Source organism: Lactuca virosa, chromosome 8, assembly GCF_052849685.1.
Source record: "Lactuca virosa cultivar CGN04683 chromosome 8, Lactuca_virosa_CGN04683_v6, whole genome shotgun sequence".
Lineage (NCBI taxonomy): Eukaryota > Viridiplantae > Streptophyta > Magnoliopsida > Asterales > Asteraceae > Lactuca > Lactuca virosa.
In genome coordinates, this window is record NC_136433.1 from 298,259,765 (window position 1) to 298,278,600 (window position 18,836).

The 18,836-nt window shown below is 28.9% G+C and overlaps 1 long non-coding RNA gene across 1 annotated transcript; it reads left to right on the forward strand.

The window, feature by feature from the left end:
* The first annotated feature begins 16,462 nt into the window (after positions 1–16,462).
* Positions 16,463–18,242, forward strand: LOC145134209 (uncharacterized). Its single transcript, XR_013719006.1, has 3 exons — positions 16,463–16,528; positions 16,635–17,459; positions 17,524–18,242. It is a non-coding gene; the product is annotated as an uncharacterized LOC145134209 (long non-coding RNA).
* The last annotated feature ends 594 nt before the right edge of the window (positions 18,243–18,836 follow it).

Consider the following 18,836-nt stretch of genomic DNA (forward strand, 5'->3'; position numbering starts at 1 on the left):
AGTTCGCTATGATTTATGGTGATGTTGATTTTGTAAACGGCATACATCACTCGTTGAATTACCCTGGATCGGGTTTTTCGGTATTGGAGTAATGGTTGGTTATGCCAGCCACTGCTATACTCATTGCTAACAGATATGGTGTTATCGTTATTTATCTAAGCAAATAAGGTTCTTCAACATGGTTCCCACATCGATATGGCCCGCAAGACATACCAAATCCTGCATATGTTGTTCTCGCCCAAGTTCACCCTAACCATTATGCAATGGTTGATTTACAAGGAACATATCCAATGCCTTATTTTTTGTCCAGGCTTCTCCGTACATACAAATAAGAACATTCTACCGCATGGGAAACATTGTATAGTGCTCAACTAAATGCTTTCAATCTGCATAACGCACCACACAATTGTAATACCGAACCAATTAATATCCGTGGTAATTAAAGACAAACTTTGCTTTTGTTCCATTTTATATAGCCGTTCAAATTTTATAATGTCGTCTGAATTTATAATGTCGTCAAAATTTTAAAATGTCTTCAGAATTTTAAAATATTGTCCGAATTTTATACGATTACCGAAATTTATAATAATAATAATAATAATAATAATAATAATAATAATAATAATAATAATAATAATAACAATAATAACAATAAAATAAAAAAAATAATTAAAAACAACAAAAAAAAATAGCGAAAAATCAAAACAAAAAAAAAACAAAACAAAAAAGACAATAAATCACATTATGGAGTGGAATTGGAAAAAAAGTGGGGTAGTTATAGCATTAGCCTGAATAAATACCCTATCTTTATTTCAGTGTGATGTAAATGAATACCAGTACGATTAAATCAAAATAATATAAGTATATTTACATGTATGGCCCTTTAAATTTCCCTATAATTTATATAGTATTTCTTTTCATGCCTAAAGTTTTACTATAAATGAATGTGTCCCAAACTTCATTTTCATTCGATGATATTTTGAAAAACGATAGGCTAAGTAAAAAAATGAGTTGCCCGTAATATTCGCCATCATTTGATGAGTTAAATGACGAGGTATGTTCATTTATTATTATTAAAAATTTATGTTTTTATAAATCACATATTTATATTTGTATGTATTGATTAGGCTAATAATTTTTACACAAACAATGCATCTCAAGATGACAATAATGAAAATACTTACTTCATCAGTGACACATTAGAATTTGAAACTAGGATGACATAAAGTTTTAGATTTATTAATATGGTTATTAATCAATAATTTTACTCGTATCTAATAAAAAAAATATTTTTTAGGTATTTAATATTCGTCAACAACTAATAGACTGGGTGCAAAATGTGGGGCGTGGACTTAGTTACGTTAATGTAATAAAGAGATCCAACTAATCTTACCTTTTGCGTAGCATTTGTCTACATGCATAAAGAAATAGAATCCAACTACACTTGGGAACTAGAGTGTTTAAAATCAACAATAGATAGATACATGTTTCTACATGTAATTATCACCTATAAAGACATGGCTTGCATGAAAGCATGCAATAATGTATTTCCAAAAGCTAAATGATTACTTTGTAGATGAGATATCAATACAAGCATTAAGAGAAAATACAAAACGTTTTTAGTGCATCGTCGTTGTTGGACCTCCTTTTATAAAGGCTGGAAAAAATTAGTTAAATATGAAACTGAGGAAGCGTACAATTTCAATCTCTTACAAGTCGAAAACATTCTGGTGAACTATAAATATATTTATTTAACATATCTTTTAGATCTTGTGCTCAGTTGGATCATTTTTCCAATAAGCATTATAGAGGTAAATTTTGTTACTTATGGTGCATTTCAACTGATTATTGCTACGAAACATCATCAGATTTCTTATATAATGCACTTAGTGTCAATTGAAACCTATTTTTTTGTTTCAAGTGACAAAAAGGTGTTAAATAATGCCAGGGGTTTATTGAAGATGAAGCTGAGTAAGTCCAGAAAAAAAAACACAACCTACTTTGATTGAGTTTTCTAGACACACGATGATGCAATATTCTAGGACTATTTTTTTTTAACAATACCCTGAGTGAGACAAAAAGCCGTAATTTTTGTCCCATTTGCATCTGCCAAACTTCAATGCATACAAAGTACAATATGTTTTTATTCTGTAAATTTTCTATCACAATGTGATATTATCTGGCATGAAAGGTTATTTTGGTCACTTTGAAAAATCTACATGTAACTTCTTTTTGTTTGGGTGGCAGACGATCTTTACTCACCTAATCACCCGTAATCAGAACACCACAGTTCCCCATTGACCCGAGTCCTGATATAGACCAATGCATTATGATGGATGTAGTACATCCAGAACAACAAATCCTACGCACAACAATACTTATTCCACATTTTTCTCTTTCAACAACGAGAGGCTCTCTTCAGTCACCAGAATCCCAACCACCACCACCGGAATCTCGAGCACCGCCACCATAATTCAGAAAAGGAAGTTGAGTTTTTCTCATGGCAAGTCACTTCCGATTCTTAACCTAGAGAAGGAAATCTTAATATATGTTGAATCTACTGATGCTAAAGAACCGCCATGGAAGATGGAAGGAGAAGCCATGGATGATTTTGATAGTGATGAGTTCTATTGAGGTATTGATTTTGATGCGTTGGAGGAAGAAGCTACCATACAACTGCGATTGCGATCGGAGGCGTCGGGGAAGGTGAACTATAAAAGGAATGATCAAAACTTGGATTTTTTTTGGATGGTCCATCTTTTAATCTGGGAATTTAAAGATAATTTATGAGAAACCGTGCATGGAAAATCAACACGCGTTCATACCATTTGCATTTGATACGTTTGGTTTCCTTGCGCCGGATGCGGTGGAGCTTCTTAGTAGACTACAACGGATCATGCATAACAATATTATATCTCCTAGATCTATGGATGTAGTCTTCAAAAGAATTGGCTTTACCATACAAAAGGGCTTAGCGGCGCAACTTGTTGCACGTTTGCTTTCTCATTCGTTGTATGATGATAACTAAAATGTTTTATTATTAAATATATATATATATATATATATATATATATATATATATATATATATATATATATATATATATATTTATGTCATTTGTTAGAGTTTTTGGGGTGTGGCGAGAAATATTACTTGAATGTGATGGAATGTGGGATGTGTGTAATTATAAAGAGAAAATAATGGTAGGGGTGGTAAAGAGAAATCAAGATTTGTATATTGTGATGAATATTTTGGACATGGATAGAAACAAGAATAAGATGTACTTTTTTTAACAGACTTAAATAATAGGAACATAACTTTATTTGGAAAAAAAATTAGATTTGATAAAAAGTCAGGAAAAAATTGTCCTTATTCTGTTTTTCCTATCAATATCTAAGGTGTGTTGTTATCTTATTCGATAATATTTACTAATATCATTTATTAAAACCAATATTTAAAAAAACAGGGCCTAAGAGTGAGTTCTCACATGGACTCTATTATATAAGGTTATAAATTTATCATAGCAATAGAAAAATATTAATAGCTGGGTTACTTTTATAAATTAATCATAGAAATAGAAGAATATTAATAGTTGGGATACTTTTATAAATTTATCATAGCAATAGAAAAACTATTACTAGTTGGGTTACTTTTACATTTTTAAAGTTTAGATGGATTGCTAAGCCTTATAGAGTCTATCCTATCATTAGTAATTTTTACTAGTTGTTATTCCCACTTGATTTAGAGGTCAAAAACCACTTTAAGGTCAAAACCACTTTTGACTTGGTTAAGAAACCCCAATTGATAGGACTTAGATAATAATTACATATTACTCTCGTATTACTATTTGTTGAACGAACATATGAAGATTCTCTTTCGCATCCCCACTAACAATCAATTTATCAAACATTAAACAAATTTTACATCTTTACCCCCTTTTAGTCAAAGTTTATTTTCAAATTATATATATATATATATATATATATATATATATATATATATATATATATATATATATATATATATGGATAGGTTATTTTGTTTCCTACATCTATTTTGTGCCCGTAAGCACAATTCTGCACCAATAGATGAATAAAATCAATGGTCATAATATGAGGGTCTACTATATTAGAATAGGGTAACATGTACCATATAATCACTCAAATTTAATTAAAAGGGTATTTTAGACAATTAACTATATTTAAAAAAGGAAATTTTCGAAATTAAAGGGATAATTCTGATTTTTTTTAAAATTAATTCAATTTCAATTCTAATTTAATTTGTAATCATAACCGATTATAACTTATTTTATTCTGACAGAATGAGATTCTATTAGAATTAAATTTTGTTATAATGACATTCTGTTAGAATAACATTTTATGAAAACTTTTAAGAATACATAAATAAGAAGAAAACATGAATAAGTACATTATGAAACAATATACAAATCGATTCTTGAACTAATAATATATCAAATAATTATATTCTATGATTGTGATACAAAAAGAACATTCTTGAATAATAACAACATTATGAAAGAATAGCAAGCGTAATTCTTAAAAAACAACAACATTCTTAAACTGTGAGTGTGATCAATCTTCGATTCATCTTCACGTCATTTCTATAAGGTCTTCAAGCCATTCCTATCACAAATGCAACAAAAGCATCAAAATCCAACAGAAAACACTAATTCATTCTGAAAGAATAATGTTGCTAAGATTCATTTTATACATTCTGGCGGAATACATTCTACTATAAGACACTCTTGTTCTCCATATTTTCTTCCTTTTCCACATGAATGACAAATCTTCAAAGCCTAAAAAGAAAAAGAAAAACCATTAAAATTTAACAAAAACACTAATCTATTCTAAAATAATATTATTGATAAGATTTGATTTATAAATTTTGGCAGAATACATAAACCACATTCTGCTAGAATACAAACATTATAAAAGAATGGATCATATAAATAAATTTTGACAGAATACATACAATTCCATTCACACCTCATACTCAACTTTCACATCATAATAGACTAATTTCTTCTAAATTCTGACAGAATGCACACAATTCCATTCACACCTCAAGAAGGATTTGTAGAGTGAAACAGAAAAATTATCCACATATGTTCACAAGAAAATCCATGAATGAGTAAATGTAGACATATACTTCTCTTTCACCTTATTAGATACCTCTATGAATGCAAAAATACAATATACTAATAGAAGTTTACATAGAAGTGTGAAGTTTAACAACAAAAATTGCAGCAATCTAGAGTAAATTTAACTTATCGGTTACAAAGAATAACCAGAAGTGTTAAACAGAAGTGTTAAATTGTATGTTTAAGAATAATATACATGAAAAAAAAGGAAAACTTACTCAGGTAAAGATAAGATGTTCTTCAAATATTACAGTTCCAATGAGTAATTGTTGCAGACAATTGACAAACAACGATTATTTTTCCCAAATCGAATTACAGATCAATCTGGATTTGGTCAATACAGCAAACGATTTCATCAATTTATCAGAGAACAATCATTGATCTAAGTTCAACAGCATAACTCACTTTCAAATAGAAAATCGATAAATATCAATTTCTCATATCAATGATTTATGATGAAATCAACAATCTCATTGGAACGACAAGCCTGAACAAATCCACAAATCACAAAATGATTTTGAAGAAATCAGATTCGATTGAAGAACATAAAGTCAATTGAATAAAGAATAAATCTAGTCAACAATCGACAACATGAGAATCGTGACTCATAAGAGGCTTGAATCGATTACCCAAATAGCGATTTTGGCTTCAAAAATCGATAATCAGTGAATCGATGAAGAACTCCACAAGTGATGAATTAAGATCAGACGAACAACGATAAACTGAACTTGGTGATGGTGTTGATGCCGATGATGAACGTGTTCGACCACACACATGACTAGGTCAAATATATTTATTTTATTTCCTTAATTTCAGGATTTGAATTAAATGATTTCCTTAATTAAAAGCACAAAAGGTCCAAAATACCCTTAAATGATTTATTTAATTATTTATTATTTCTTGAATTCTCATTGGTGCATTTAGGTACACAATAGTTGCTAGAAACATTTGAACCTAGCTCTCTCTCTCTCTCTCCATATATATATATATATATATATATATATATATATATATATATATATATATATATATATATATTGGACTGAGTTATTGTGAGAAGTAAAAAAACGTGTGAACTTGCAAACTACTAATTAACTCATCATTTTTTAAAACCAAAAATACTAATCTTCTTAAAATGGCGTGTCAAAGCCATATCTAGTCTCAAAGAAAAGATTTGACATATTTTTTTTCATTTCTTTTGGAAATTTACATGTATGCACAATCAACAATTATATGGACTGCGGATGTGTACAATCAACTGTAATTGTGCTCATCAATAGTCCATATAACTGCTGATATCAACAATTCATATGACTGTTGATTGTGCTCATCAGCAGCCAATATGACTATGATTGTGCTAATCAGCAGTTATACAAAAAAACCAAAAAAAGAAAAATCGTCAATTTTTTGAGCCTAGATATGGCTTTGACGCACCATTTGGAAAATATTGATGTTTTTTGTGTTGAAAAATGATGAGTTGATTATGAGTTTGCAAGTTCTAACAAATCTTATAGTTCTCAATATATATATATATATATATATATATATATATATATATATATATATATATATATATATATATATAATTGAGATAATAAAGATTGAAAGTAATTTTTTATAATACAAAAGGATATAAATTGAAAATAAGATATAGATAATCTTTTGAACTAAAAAATTCTTTCGAACTCAATAATCATTTTCATAGTTAATTTTATTCACAAGTTTTTGAAATTTTTGTTGTTGGATCCTAGAAAACGATTCAAAAATCGTTATCATTGTGATGCAAAACAATTCGACATCATAACTTCATAACTAGGTGTTTTCATTTCTTTTATTTGTTTTGTTCTCATTGTTATACATGTTGCTAGAATTATAAACATTAAAAAAATCAATTATTTGAAAAGAAATTAAAATAGTTATAAAGGAGTTGATGATTGCCTACGAACCATAATCTTTCATTCATTAAATATGATTAGTTAATTATATCTTTAATATTTTATTTATTTGACTTTATTTTTAATGGTATGTTCCGCAAGACATCTCACATCATAGATCTATTATTATTGTTACGTTGACAATGACCATTATCTGAAAGTTGATTTACAAGAATCACATCCAATGCCTAGAGTTTTGCCACTTCAGCGTCACAACATATCAAAACGTTATGATGGGTGGGAAATAATGCATAATGCTCGACCGAATGCATATATTCCACCGAATGCTCCGTATATTAATTGTAATATTCATATAGTTGATGTCTCTGGTAATTAATAAAATTAATTTATATATTATTAATACTTCATATTTTATTGTTAATATTAACCTATTTCTAATAAAATAAAAATATCATTGTGTATGACAAAAATGAGGTAAATGAAAACTGTGATTGTTATTTATGTTTTGTTTGGTAATATCAATAACTTATTTAACATATTTATTAATTATTATGATTTTTTACTATAAAAAATTAATTAACTTGGTAACTGTGGTTCCTACGGGTTATAGCCTAGTGTTATATATAAATGTCTTTATAATAAAATTAAAATATGATCACATTTAGGATCAAATCAAAATAATACAACTATATTTATATTTATGGTCCGTTAAGTTACCTTACATTTACAATAAATACCCTATCTTTATTTCAGTGCGGTGTAAATGAATACCACTACGATCAAATCAAAATAATATAACTAATTTACCCTACATTTACAATAAACACTTTATATTTATTTCATTGCGGTGTAAATGAATACCACTACGATCCAATCAAAATAATATAACTATGTTTATATTTATGGTTCTTTAACTTACCCCTACATTTATTATAAATACCATATCTTTAAATGAATACCACTACGACAAATCAAAATAATATAAGTATATTTTCAAGTATGTTCCTTTAACTTGCCCAATATTTTTATGGGTTGTGCTATAATTACCTCTCATTTTCTTTTTACCCCTAAAATCAATTTAATCAACCATTTATTTTTTTATTTGACATCATTTTTTTTGTTTTTTTTTTCCTTTTTCCTTTTTGTTTTTTTTCTTTTCTTTTATTTATTATATAATTCTTATTATTAAAAAAACTTATTATTATTATTATTATTATTATTATAAAAAAATTCATTACTCGTCCATTAATATTCTCTACATAACACAAAAGTGAAAAAAACCAAAGTAAGTGCCGTAAATAAAGGATTCAAAGCCAAATGTTTTGATTTGATTGAAATAATTTTTATCTTTTTCTTTAATAATAAAGAAACTGATTTGACATAACTTTAACTTTATACGTTATATAAACGATTAATTCGATTCAGTTTGATTCAACATTTGTTCCATTCATAACAACATTCACAAAATTGTCGATCGTCATTCTTATGACAAGTTTTTAAACTAACTTTGTATGTATTTTTGATGGATAATTTTAGTTTATTCGTAAGTTGTTATATGTTATATTTGTAGTGAAATTTTTTCTAAACTGACAAAGTATATATTTATATTTGTTAGGTGTTTAACAATCGTGAAAATTTAACAGAGTTGGTGCAAGAAACGACACAGGATATGTGGTTATTTTTAAAAGAACAAAGACAAAAGGAAGTGGATATGTATCAAAAATTATTTTTATGTGTGATCGGGGTGGTATACCTAGACGTCCGGAGATATCAACCAAAAATACAGGTCCAGAAAAACAAATTGTCCATTCGAAATTTTTGCTTGTTACAATAAGTCGGATGATGTTTGGAGGTTAATGATTAAAAACGATGAACGTAATCATGAACCTGCAATGTATATGGAGGGCCACCCATATGCAAGGCGGTTAACCACAAATGAATCAAAAATGGTTGAAGAAATGAAGATAAAAAAAATGTCCCCTCACGGGATATTCTATCGGCACTGAAGAGACAAAATTCCAAAAATGTTTCTACTATAAAAACAGTTTATAATGAGTGTTAAAAATTTCAAATGGATGAGCTTGGACACCGAAGTCAAATGCAAGTGTCTTTAGAATTATTGCATTCAAAAGGATATAAATTTAACCATCATGAAAATGATACAACCAATGCCTTGGAAGATCTATTCTTTGTTCACCCAACGTCATTGGGGATATGGCGTACATTTCCGATGTCAACGTTACTGATGATGCTAATTTTGGTGTAAGCTTGATTTAATCAATGTCAACGTTACCGATGATGCTAATTTTGGTTTCGAAGAGGGTGTGGAATTGTTAAAAGAAAGCTACGCTCAACAGTCAAATGACCGAAACGTAGTTATGCCAGAAAATTGTGGGACATATTTTTACCATTAACAACTACAGTTGTTCATATATTAATTTTTATAATAATGTGCTAACAATTTACTTGTTTATTCAGATGTTCATAAAAATACTCGTGGACGTCCACGATTGAGCAAACAAAAATCTAAAAAGGTAGACCACAACACCCCACCCATACCAACGCCCACCCCTACCAATACTCGTAAACGTAGTTTTTCTATGAATAGAACATATAATATGGATACTAGTGACCTTGACTTAAATCAAGAACCAGAGAGGCATAACACATATTCGTTTCGAGATCGTTCAATGTCTAACTCATACTTTAACCAAGATCAACCATTTAGCACGTACTCGTTTCGAGAACCTTCAATGTCCAACTCATACTTTAACCAAGATCAACCATTTCATACTTCAAACCCACTTAAGAATGAAATTCCACATCAATTTCATCCATACGTCCGGAACATTACAAATGTCGAAGGAGATGGAAATTGTGGATTTCGGTCTATAGCAGTTGCTCTTGATCGTAGTGAACTTGATTGGATTCAAATTAGGTACGATCTATACAACGAGTTATTATCACACTATCAAGAGTACACTATGATTTATGGTGATGTTGATTTTGTAAACCGCATGAATTACTCTGGATCGGTTTTGTGGTATTGGAGTATTGGTTGGCTATGCCAGAGACTGCTATACTCATTGCTAACATATATGGTGCTATTGTTATTTATCTAAGCAAGCAAGGTTCTTCAACATGGTTCCCACATCGACATGGCCCGTAAGACATACGAAATCCTGCATATGTCGTTATCGCCCACATTCACCCTAACCATTATGTAATAGTTGATTTACAAGGAGCATATCCAATGCTAAATTTTTTTCCAGGTTCTCCGTACATACAGATCAGAAAATTCGACTCTATGGGAAACATTGTATAGTGTTTGACTAAATGCTTTCAATCCGCATAATGCACCACAATTGTAATACCATTAATTATTGTGATAAATAAAGACAAACTTTGCTTTTGTTCTATTTTATATTTCCATTGAAATTTGATAATGTCGTCCGAATTTATAATGTTGTCCGAATTTTAAAATGTCATCCGAATTTTAAAATATTGTCCGAATTTTATACGATTACTGAAATGTATAATAATAATAATAATAATAATAATAATAATAATAATAATAAATAATAAGTAAAAAATAATTAAAAACAACAAAAAAAACAAAATAGGGAAAAAACAAAAAAAGACAAAAATCACATCATGGGGTGGAATTGGAAAAATAAGGGGGGTAGTTATAGCATTAACCTAAATAAATACACTATCTTTATTTCAGTGCGATGTAAAGAATACCACTACGAATCAAATCAAAATAATATAAGTATATTTACATGTATGGCCCTTTAACGTACCCTATAATTTATATAGTATTTCTATTCATGCCTAAAGTTTTACTATAAATGAATTTGTCACAAACTTCATTTTCAATCTACGATATTTTGAAAAACGATAGGCTAAGTAAAAAAATGAGTTGGCCGTAGCCATCGTTTGATGAGTTAAATGACGATGTATGTTCGTTTATAGCATTAACCTAAATAGATATACTATCTTTATTTCAGTGGGATGTAAATGAATACCACTACGATCAAATCAAAATAATATAAGTATATTTACATGTATGGCCCTTTAACTTACCCAATAATTTATATAGCATTTATTTTCATGCCTAAAGTTTACGAATTTATCCCAAACTTCATTTTCATTCTACGATATTTTGAAAAACGATAGGCTAAGTAAAAAAATGAGTTGGCCGTAGCCATCGCTTGATGAGTTAAATGACGAGGTATGTTCGTTTATTATTATTCAGATATTTATGTTTGTATAAATCACATATTTATATTTGTATGTATTGATTAGGCTAAGGATATTTACACAAACAATGCATCTTTTAGATCTTGTGCTCAATTGGATCACTTTCCAATAAGCGTGGTAGAGGTAAATTTTGCAAATTTTGTTACAAATGGTGCATTTCAACTGATTACAAAACATCCTCAGATTTCTTATATGATGCACTTAGTGCCAATTGAAACCTATTTTTTTGTTTAAGGTGAAAAAAGGTATTAAATAATGTCATAGTTTTTATTGAAGAAGAAGTTGAGTAAGTCCAGAAAAAAACACAACCTACTTTGATCGAGTTTTCTAGACACAAGAGGATGCGATATTCTAGGGCTATTTTTTTTAACAGTATCCTGAGTGAGAGAAAAAGTCACAATTTTTGTCCCATTTGCATCTGCCGGTCCTCAATGCATACAAAATACAATATGTTTTTATTATGTTTGTGACAAAAAAATGAACATTTCATCTATAAAATTGTTTGAAAATATATTATTGAAGTTAATAATAGTAGGGTTGAATGTTGATAAAATTTCAGAGTGTCTTCAGAAGGGTCTGGTGATGAGGATGTTGACCATGGTCAAGATTCTTATGATGGTCGTTTCATAGATGACCGGATAAACCCTACAGTGGCAACCGCACAAACTGCTGAATGTGATATGATGGCCATTTATAGGTATGTTAACGTTCCTCTGAATTTTAATTCTGTAAAGTTTCTATCACAATGTGATATTATTTGGCATGAACGGTTATTTTGGTCACTTTGAAAAATCTACATGTAACTTCTTTTTGTTTGGGTGGCAGACGATCTTTACTCACCCAATCACCCGTAATAAAAACACCACAATTCCCCATGGAACCTATTCCTGATATAGACCCAATGCATTATGAGGGAGGAAGTACAACCAGAAGAACAAATCCTACGCACAACAACATAACAATACCTATTCCACATCCGTCTCTTTCAACACCGAGAGGCTCTCTTCAGCCACCGGAATCCCAACCACCACCACCGGAATCTCGACCACCGCCACCGGAATTCGGAAAAGGAAGTTGAGTTTTTCTCATGGCGAGTCACTTCCGATTCGTAACCTAGAGAACGAAATCTTAATAGATGTTGAATCTACTGCTGCTAAAGAGTCGCCATGGAAGGCAGAAGGAGAAGCCATGAATGATTTTGATAGTGATGAGTTCTATAGAGATATTGATTTTGATGTGTTGGAGTAAGAAGCTACCAGACAATTGAGATCGCGATCGGAGGCGTCGGGGAAGGTGAATGTTAAACCGAACGATCAAAACTTGGATTTTTTGGATTGTCCGTCTTTTGATCTGGGAATTTAAAGGTAATTTATGTCATTTGTTATAGATTTTGGGGTGTGGTGTAAATATTACTCGAATGTGATGGAACGTGGGATGTGTGTAATTATAAAGAGAAAATAATGGTAGTGGTGGAAAAGAGAAATCAAGATTTGTATATTGTGATGAATATTTTGGACATGGATAGAAACAGGAATAAGATGCATTTTTTAACAGACTTAAATAGAAGAAACATAACTTTATTTGAAAAAAATTAGATTTGATAAAAAGTCACGAAAAAATTGTCCTCGTTATGTTTTTCCTATCAATATCTCAGGTGTGTTGTTATCTTATCCGATAATATTTACTAATATCATTTATTAAAACCAGTATTTAGAAAAAAAAACAATGCCTAAAAGTGAGTTCTAACATTGACTCTATTATATAAGGTTATAAATTTATCATAACAATAGAAAAATATTATTAGTTGGGTTACTTTTATAAATTTATAGGAGCAATAGAAAAAATATTACTAGTTGGGTTACTTTTACATCTTTAGAGTTTAGATGGATTGTTAAGCCTTATAGAGTCTATCCTGTAATTAGTAATGTTTACCTTTCCTACTGGATTTTGAGGTCAAAAACCACTTTAATGTCAAAATCACTTTTGACTTGGTTAAATAACCCCAATTGATGGGACTTAGATAATAATTACATATTACTCTCGTAATACTATTTATTGAACGAACATATGGACATTCTTTTTGGCATCCCCACTAACAATCAATTTATCAAACATTAAACAAAATTTACGTCTTTACCCCCTTCTAGTTAAAGTTTATTTGCAGTTTATATCATTTTGTATTTTACAAACCTACTTTCAATCCTTATTACCTCAATTTAATATATATATATATATATATATATATATATATATATATATATATATATATATATATATATATATATATATGAGTTATTCTGAGAACTAAAAGAACGTGTGAACTTGCGAACTCCTAATTAACTCATCATTTTTTAAAACCAAAAATTCTAATCTTCTTAAAATGGTGTGTCTAAGCCATATCTAGGCTCAAAGAAAAGATTTGACATTTTTTTTAATTTATTTTGGAAATTTGAATGTATGCACAATCAACAGTTATATTGACTGCGGATGTGTACAATCAGTTGTGATTGTGCTCATCAACAATCCATATAACTGCTGATTATGCTCATCGACAATACAAATAACTGCCGATTGTTATCATCAGCAGTTATACAAAAAAACCAAAAAAGAAAAATCGTTAATTTTTTTTTTAGCATAGATATTGCTTAGACGCACCATTTGGAGAAGATTTATATTTTTGTTGTAGAAAAATGATGAGTTGATTATGAGTTCGCAAGTTCTAACAAATCTTCTGGTTCTCTCTCTCTCTCTATATATATATATATATATATATATATATATATATATATATATATATATATATATATATTAAATTGAGATAATAAGGATTGAAAGTAATTTTTTAAAATACAAAAGGATATAAATTGAAAATAAGATATAGAGAATCTTTTGAACTAAAAAATTCATTAGAACTCAATAATCATTTTCATAGTAAATTTTATTCACAAGTTTTTGAAATTTTTGTTGTTGGATCCTACAAAACGATTCAAAAATCGTTAATATCCTTGTGTTGCAAAACGATTCAACATCATAACTTAATAACTAGGTGTTTTCATTTCATTTATTTGTTTTGTTTTCATTGTTATACATGTTGCTAGAATTATAAACATTAAAATAAAAAACATTTATTTAAAAAGAAATTAAAATAGTTATAAAGGAGTTGATGATTGCCTAAAAACCATAATCTTTCATTCAGTATTTATGATTGGGTAATTATATTTTTAATATTTAATTTATTTGACCTTATTATTAATGGTATGTTCCGCAAGAAATCTCACATCATAGATCTATTGTTATCGCTAGTTGACAATGACCATTATGTGAAAGTTGATTTACAAGAATCGCATCAAATGCCTAGAGTTTGACCACTTTGGCGTCACACCATATCAAAACGTTATGATGGGTGGGAAATAATGAATAATGCTCGACCGAATGCATATATTCCACCGAATGCTCCACGTAATAATTGTAATATTCATATAGTTGATGTCTCTGATAATTAATAAAATTAATTTATATATTATTAATACTTCATATTTTCTTGTCAATATTAACCTATTTCTAAAAAAATAAAAATATCATTGTGTATAACCGAGGTAAATGAAAACTGTGATTTTTATTTATGTTGTGTTTGGTAATATCAATAATTTATTTAAAATATTGAATAATTATTATGATTTTTTTACTATAAAAAAATAATTAATTTGCTAACTCTGGTTCCCACGGGTTATAACCTAGTATTATATATAAACATTTTTATAATAAAATTAAAATATGATCATAAAATATTTATCATCAAATCAATATAATATAACTATATTTATATTTATGGTCCTTTAAGTTGCCCTACATTTACAATAAACACCCTGTCTTTATTTCAGTGCGGTGTAAATGAATAATACTACGATTAAATCAAAATAATATAACTAATTTACCCTATATTTACAATAAATACCCTATCTTTATTTCATTGCGGTGTAAATGAATACCACTACGATCCAATCAAAATAATATAACTATATTTATATTTATGGTCTTTTAGCTTACCCCTACATTTATAATAAATATCATATCTTTAAATGAATACCACTACCACAAATCAAACTAATATAAGTATATTTTCAAGTATGTTCCTTTAACTTACCCTACATTTTTATGGGTTGTGCTATAACTTATCATAATAATTATTCAATATTTTAAATAAATTATTGATATTACCAAACACAGCATAAATAAAAATCACAGTTTTATTTAATTTGCTAACTCTGGTTCCCACGGGTTATAACCTAGTATTATATATAAACGTCTTTATAATAAAATTAAAATATGATCATAAAATATTTACCATCAAATCAAAATAATATAACTATATTTATATTTATGGTCCTTTAAGTTACCCTACATTTACAATAAATACTCTGTCTTTATTTCAGTACGGTGTAAATGAATAATACTACGATTAAATCAAAATAATATAACTAATTTACCCTATATTTACAATAGATACCCTATCTTTATTTCATTGCGGTGTAAATGAATACTATCCGATCAAAATAATATAACTATATTTATATTTATGGTCCTTTAACTTACCCCTACATTTATAAAAAATATCATATCTTTAAATGAATACCACTACCACAAATCAAACTAATATAAGTATATTTTCAAGTATGTTCCTTTAACTTACCCTACATTTTTATGGGTTGTGCTATAAGTACCCCCTATTTTTACCCTATAAACTCAATCTAATCAACCATTTATTTTTTTGATCTGACATCTTTTTTTTTTGTTTATTTTTGTTATTTTTGTTTTTTTTTCTTTTCATTTATTTATTACATAATTCTTATTATTTAAAAAAATTAAAACTTATTATTATTATTATTATTATTATTATTATTATTATTATTATTATTATTATTATTATTAAAACTCATTAGTTTTCCATTAATATTCTCTACATAACACAAAAGTGAAAAAAAGCCATAAGTGCCGTAAATAAAGGATTTAAAGCCAAAGGTTTTGATTTGATTGGAATAATCTTTTTCTTTTTCTTTAATAATAAAGAAACTGATTTGACATAACTTTCACTTTATACGTTATATAAACGATTCATTCGATTCAGTTTAATACAACATTTGTTCCATTCACAACAACATTCACAAAATTGTCGATCGTCATTCTTATGGCAAGTTTTCAAACTAACCTGGTATGTATTTTTGATGGATAATTTTAGTTTATTCGTAAGTTGTTATATGTTATATTTGTATTGAATTTTTTTTAAAATTCACCAAGTATATATTTATATTTGTTAGGTGTTTAGCAATCGTGAAAATTTAATAGAGTGGGTGCAAGAAATGGCACGGTCTCTTGGATATGTGGTTGTTATTAAAAGAACAAAGACAAAAGAAAGTGGATATGTTTAAAAAAATTATTTTTATGTGTGATCGGGGTGGTGTACCTAGAGGTCCGGAGACGTCCACCAAAAATACAGTGTCCAGAAAAACAAATTGTCCATTCGAAATTTTTGCTTGTTACTATAAGTTGGATGATGTTTGGAGGTTAAAGATTAAAAACGATGAACATAATCATGAACCTGCAATGTATATGGAGGGCCACCCATATGCAAGGCAGTTAACCCCAAATGAATCAAAAATGGTTGAAGAAATGAAGATAAAAAATGTCCCCTGACGGGATATTCTATCGGCAGTGAATAGACAAAATTCAAAAAATGTTTCTACAATAAAAACTGTTTATAATGAGTGATACAAATTTCGAATGGATGAGTTGGAGACCGAAGTCAAATGCAAGTTGTCTTCGGATATTTGCATTCAAAAGGATATATATTTAACCATCGTGCAAATGATACAACCAATGCCTTGGAATATCTATTCTTTGTTCCCCCAACTTCATTGGAGATATGGTGTGCATTTCCAATGTCAACGTTACTGATGATGCTAATTTTGGCGTAATCTTGATTTAATCAATGTCAACATTACTAATGATGCTAATTTGGTTTCGAAGAGGGTGTGGAATTGTTAAAAGAAAGCAACGCTGTACAGTCAAATAAACAGAAACGTAGTTATGACATAAAATTATGGGACATATTTTCATCATCAACAACTACAGTGTTGAACCAGGTATTATTTTCTTTAATATATTAATTTGTATAATAATGTGCTAACAATTTACTTGGTTATTCAGATGTTCATACAAATACTTGCGGACGTCCACGATTGAGCAAACAAAAATCCAAAAAGGTAGACCACAACACCTCTTATGAATGAATTTCCACATCAATTTCATCCATACGTCCGGAACATTACAGATGTTGAAGGAGATGGAAATTGTGGATTTCGGTCTATAACAGTTGCTCTTGGTAGTAGTGAACATGGTTGGCTTCAAATTAGATACGATCTATACAACGAGTTATTATGACACTATCAAGAGTACGCTATGATTTATGGTGATGTTGATTTTGTAAACCGCATAAGTCACTCGTTGAATTACTCTGGATCGGGTTTTACGGCATTGGAGTATTGGTTGGTTATTGCAGACACTGCTATACTTATTGCTAACCGATATGGTGTTATCGTTATTTATCTAAGCAAGCGAGGATCTTCAACATGGTTCCCCAATCGATATGGCCCGCAAGACATACCAAATCCTACATATGTCGTTATCGCCCACGTTCACCCTAACCATTATGTAATGGTTGATTTACAAGGAGCATATCAAATGCCTGATTTTTTGTCTAGTCATCTCAGGCATCTCCGTACATACAAATTAGAACATTCGGCTGCATGGGAAACATTGTATAGTGCTCGACTAAATGCTTTCAATCCGCATAACGCACCACACAATTGTATTACCGAACCAATTAATATCCGTGATTAATAAAGACAAACTTTGCTTGTGGTCCATTTTATATAGCCGTTCAAATTTTATAATTTCGTCCAAATTTTAAAATATTGTCCGAATTTTATACGATTACCGAAATTTATAATAATAATAATAATAATAATAATAATTAAAAAATAATTAAAAACAACAAAAAAAACAAAATAGGGAACAAACAAAAAAATAAAAAAAAAGTCAAAAAATCACTTCATGGGGTGGAATTGGAAAATAAGGGAGGTAGTTATAGCATTAACCTAAATAAATACCCTATCTTTATTTCAGTGCGATGTAAATGAATAACACTACGATGAAATCAAAATAATATAAGTATATTTACATATATGACCCTTTAACTTACCCTATAATTTATATAGGATTTTTTTTCATGCCTAAAGTTTTACTATTAAATGAATGTGTCCCAAACTTCATTTTCATTCTACGATTATTTGAAAAACGGTAGGCTAAGTACAAAAATGAGTTGGTCGTAATATTTGCCATCGTTTGATGAGTTAAATGATGAGGTATGTTCGTTTATTATTATTCAGATATTTATGTTTTTATAAATCAAATATTTATATTTGTATGTATTGATTAGACTAATGATATTTACACAAACA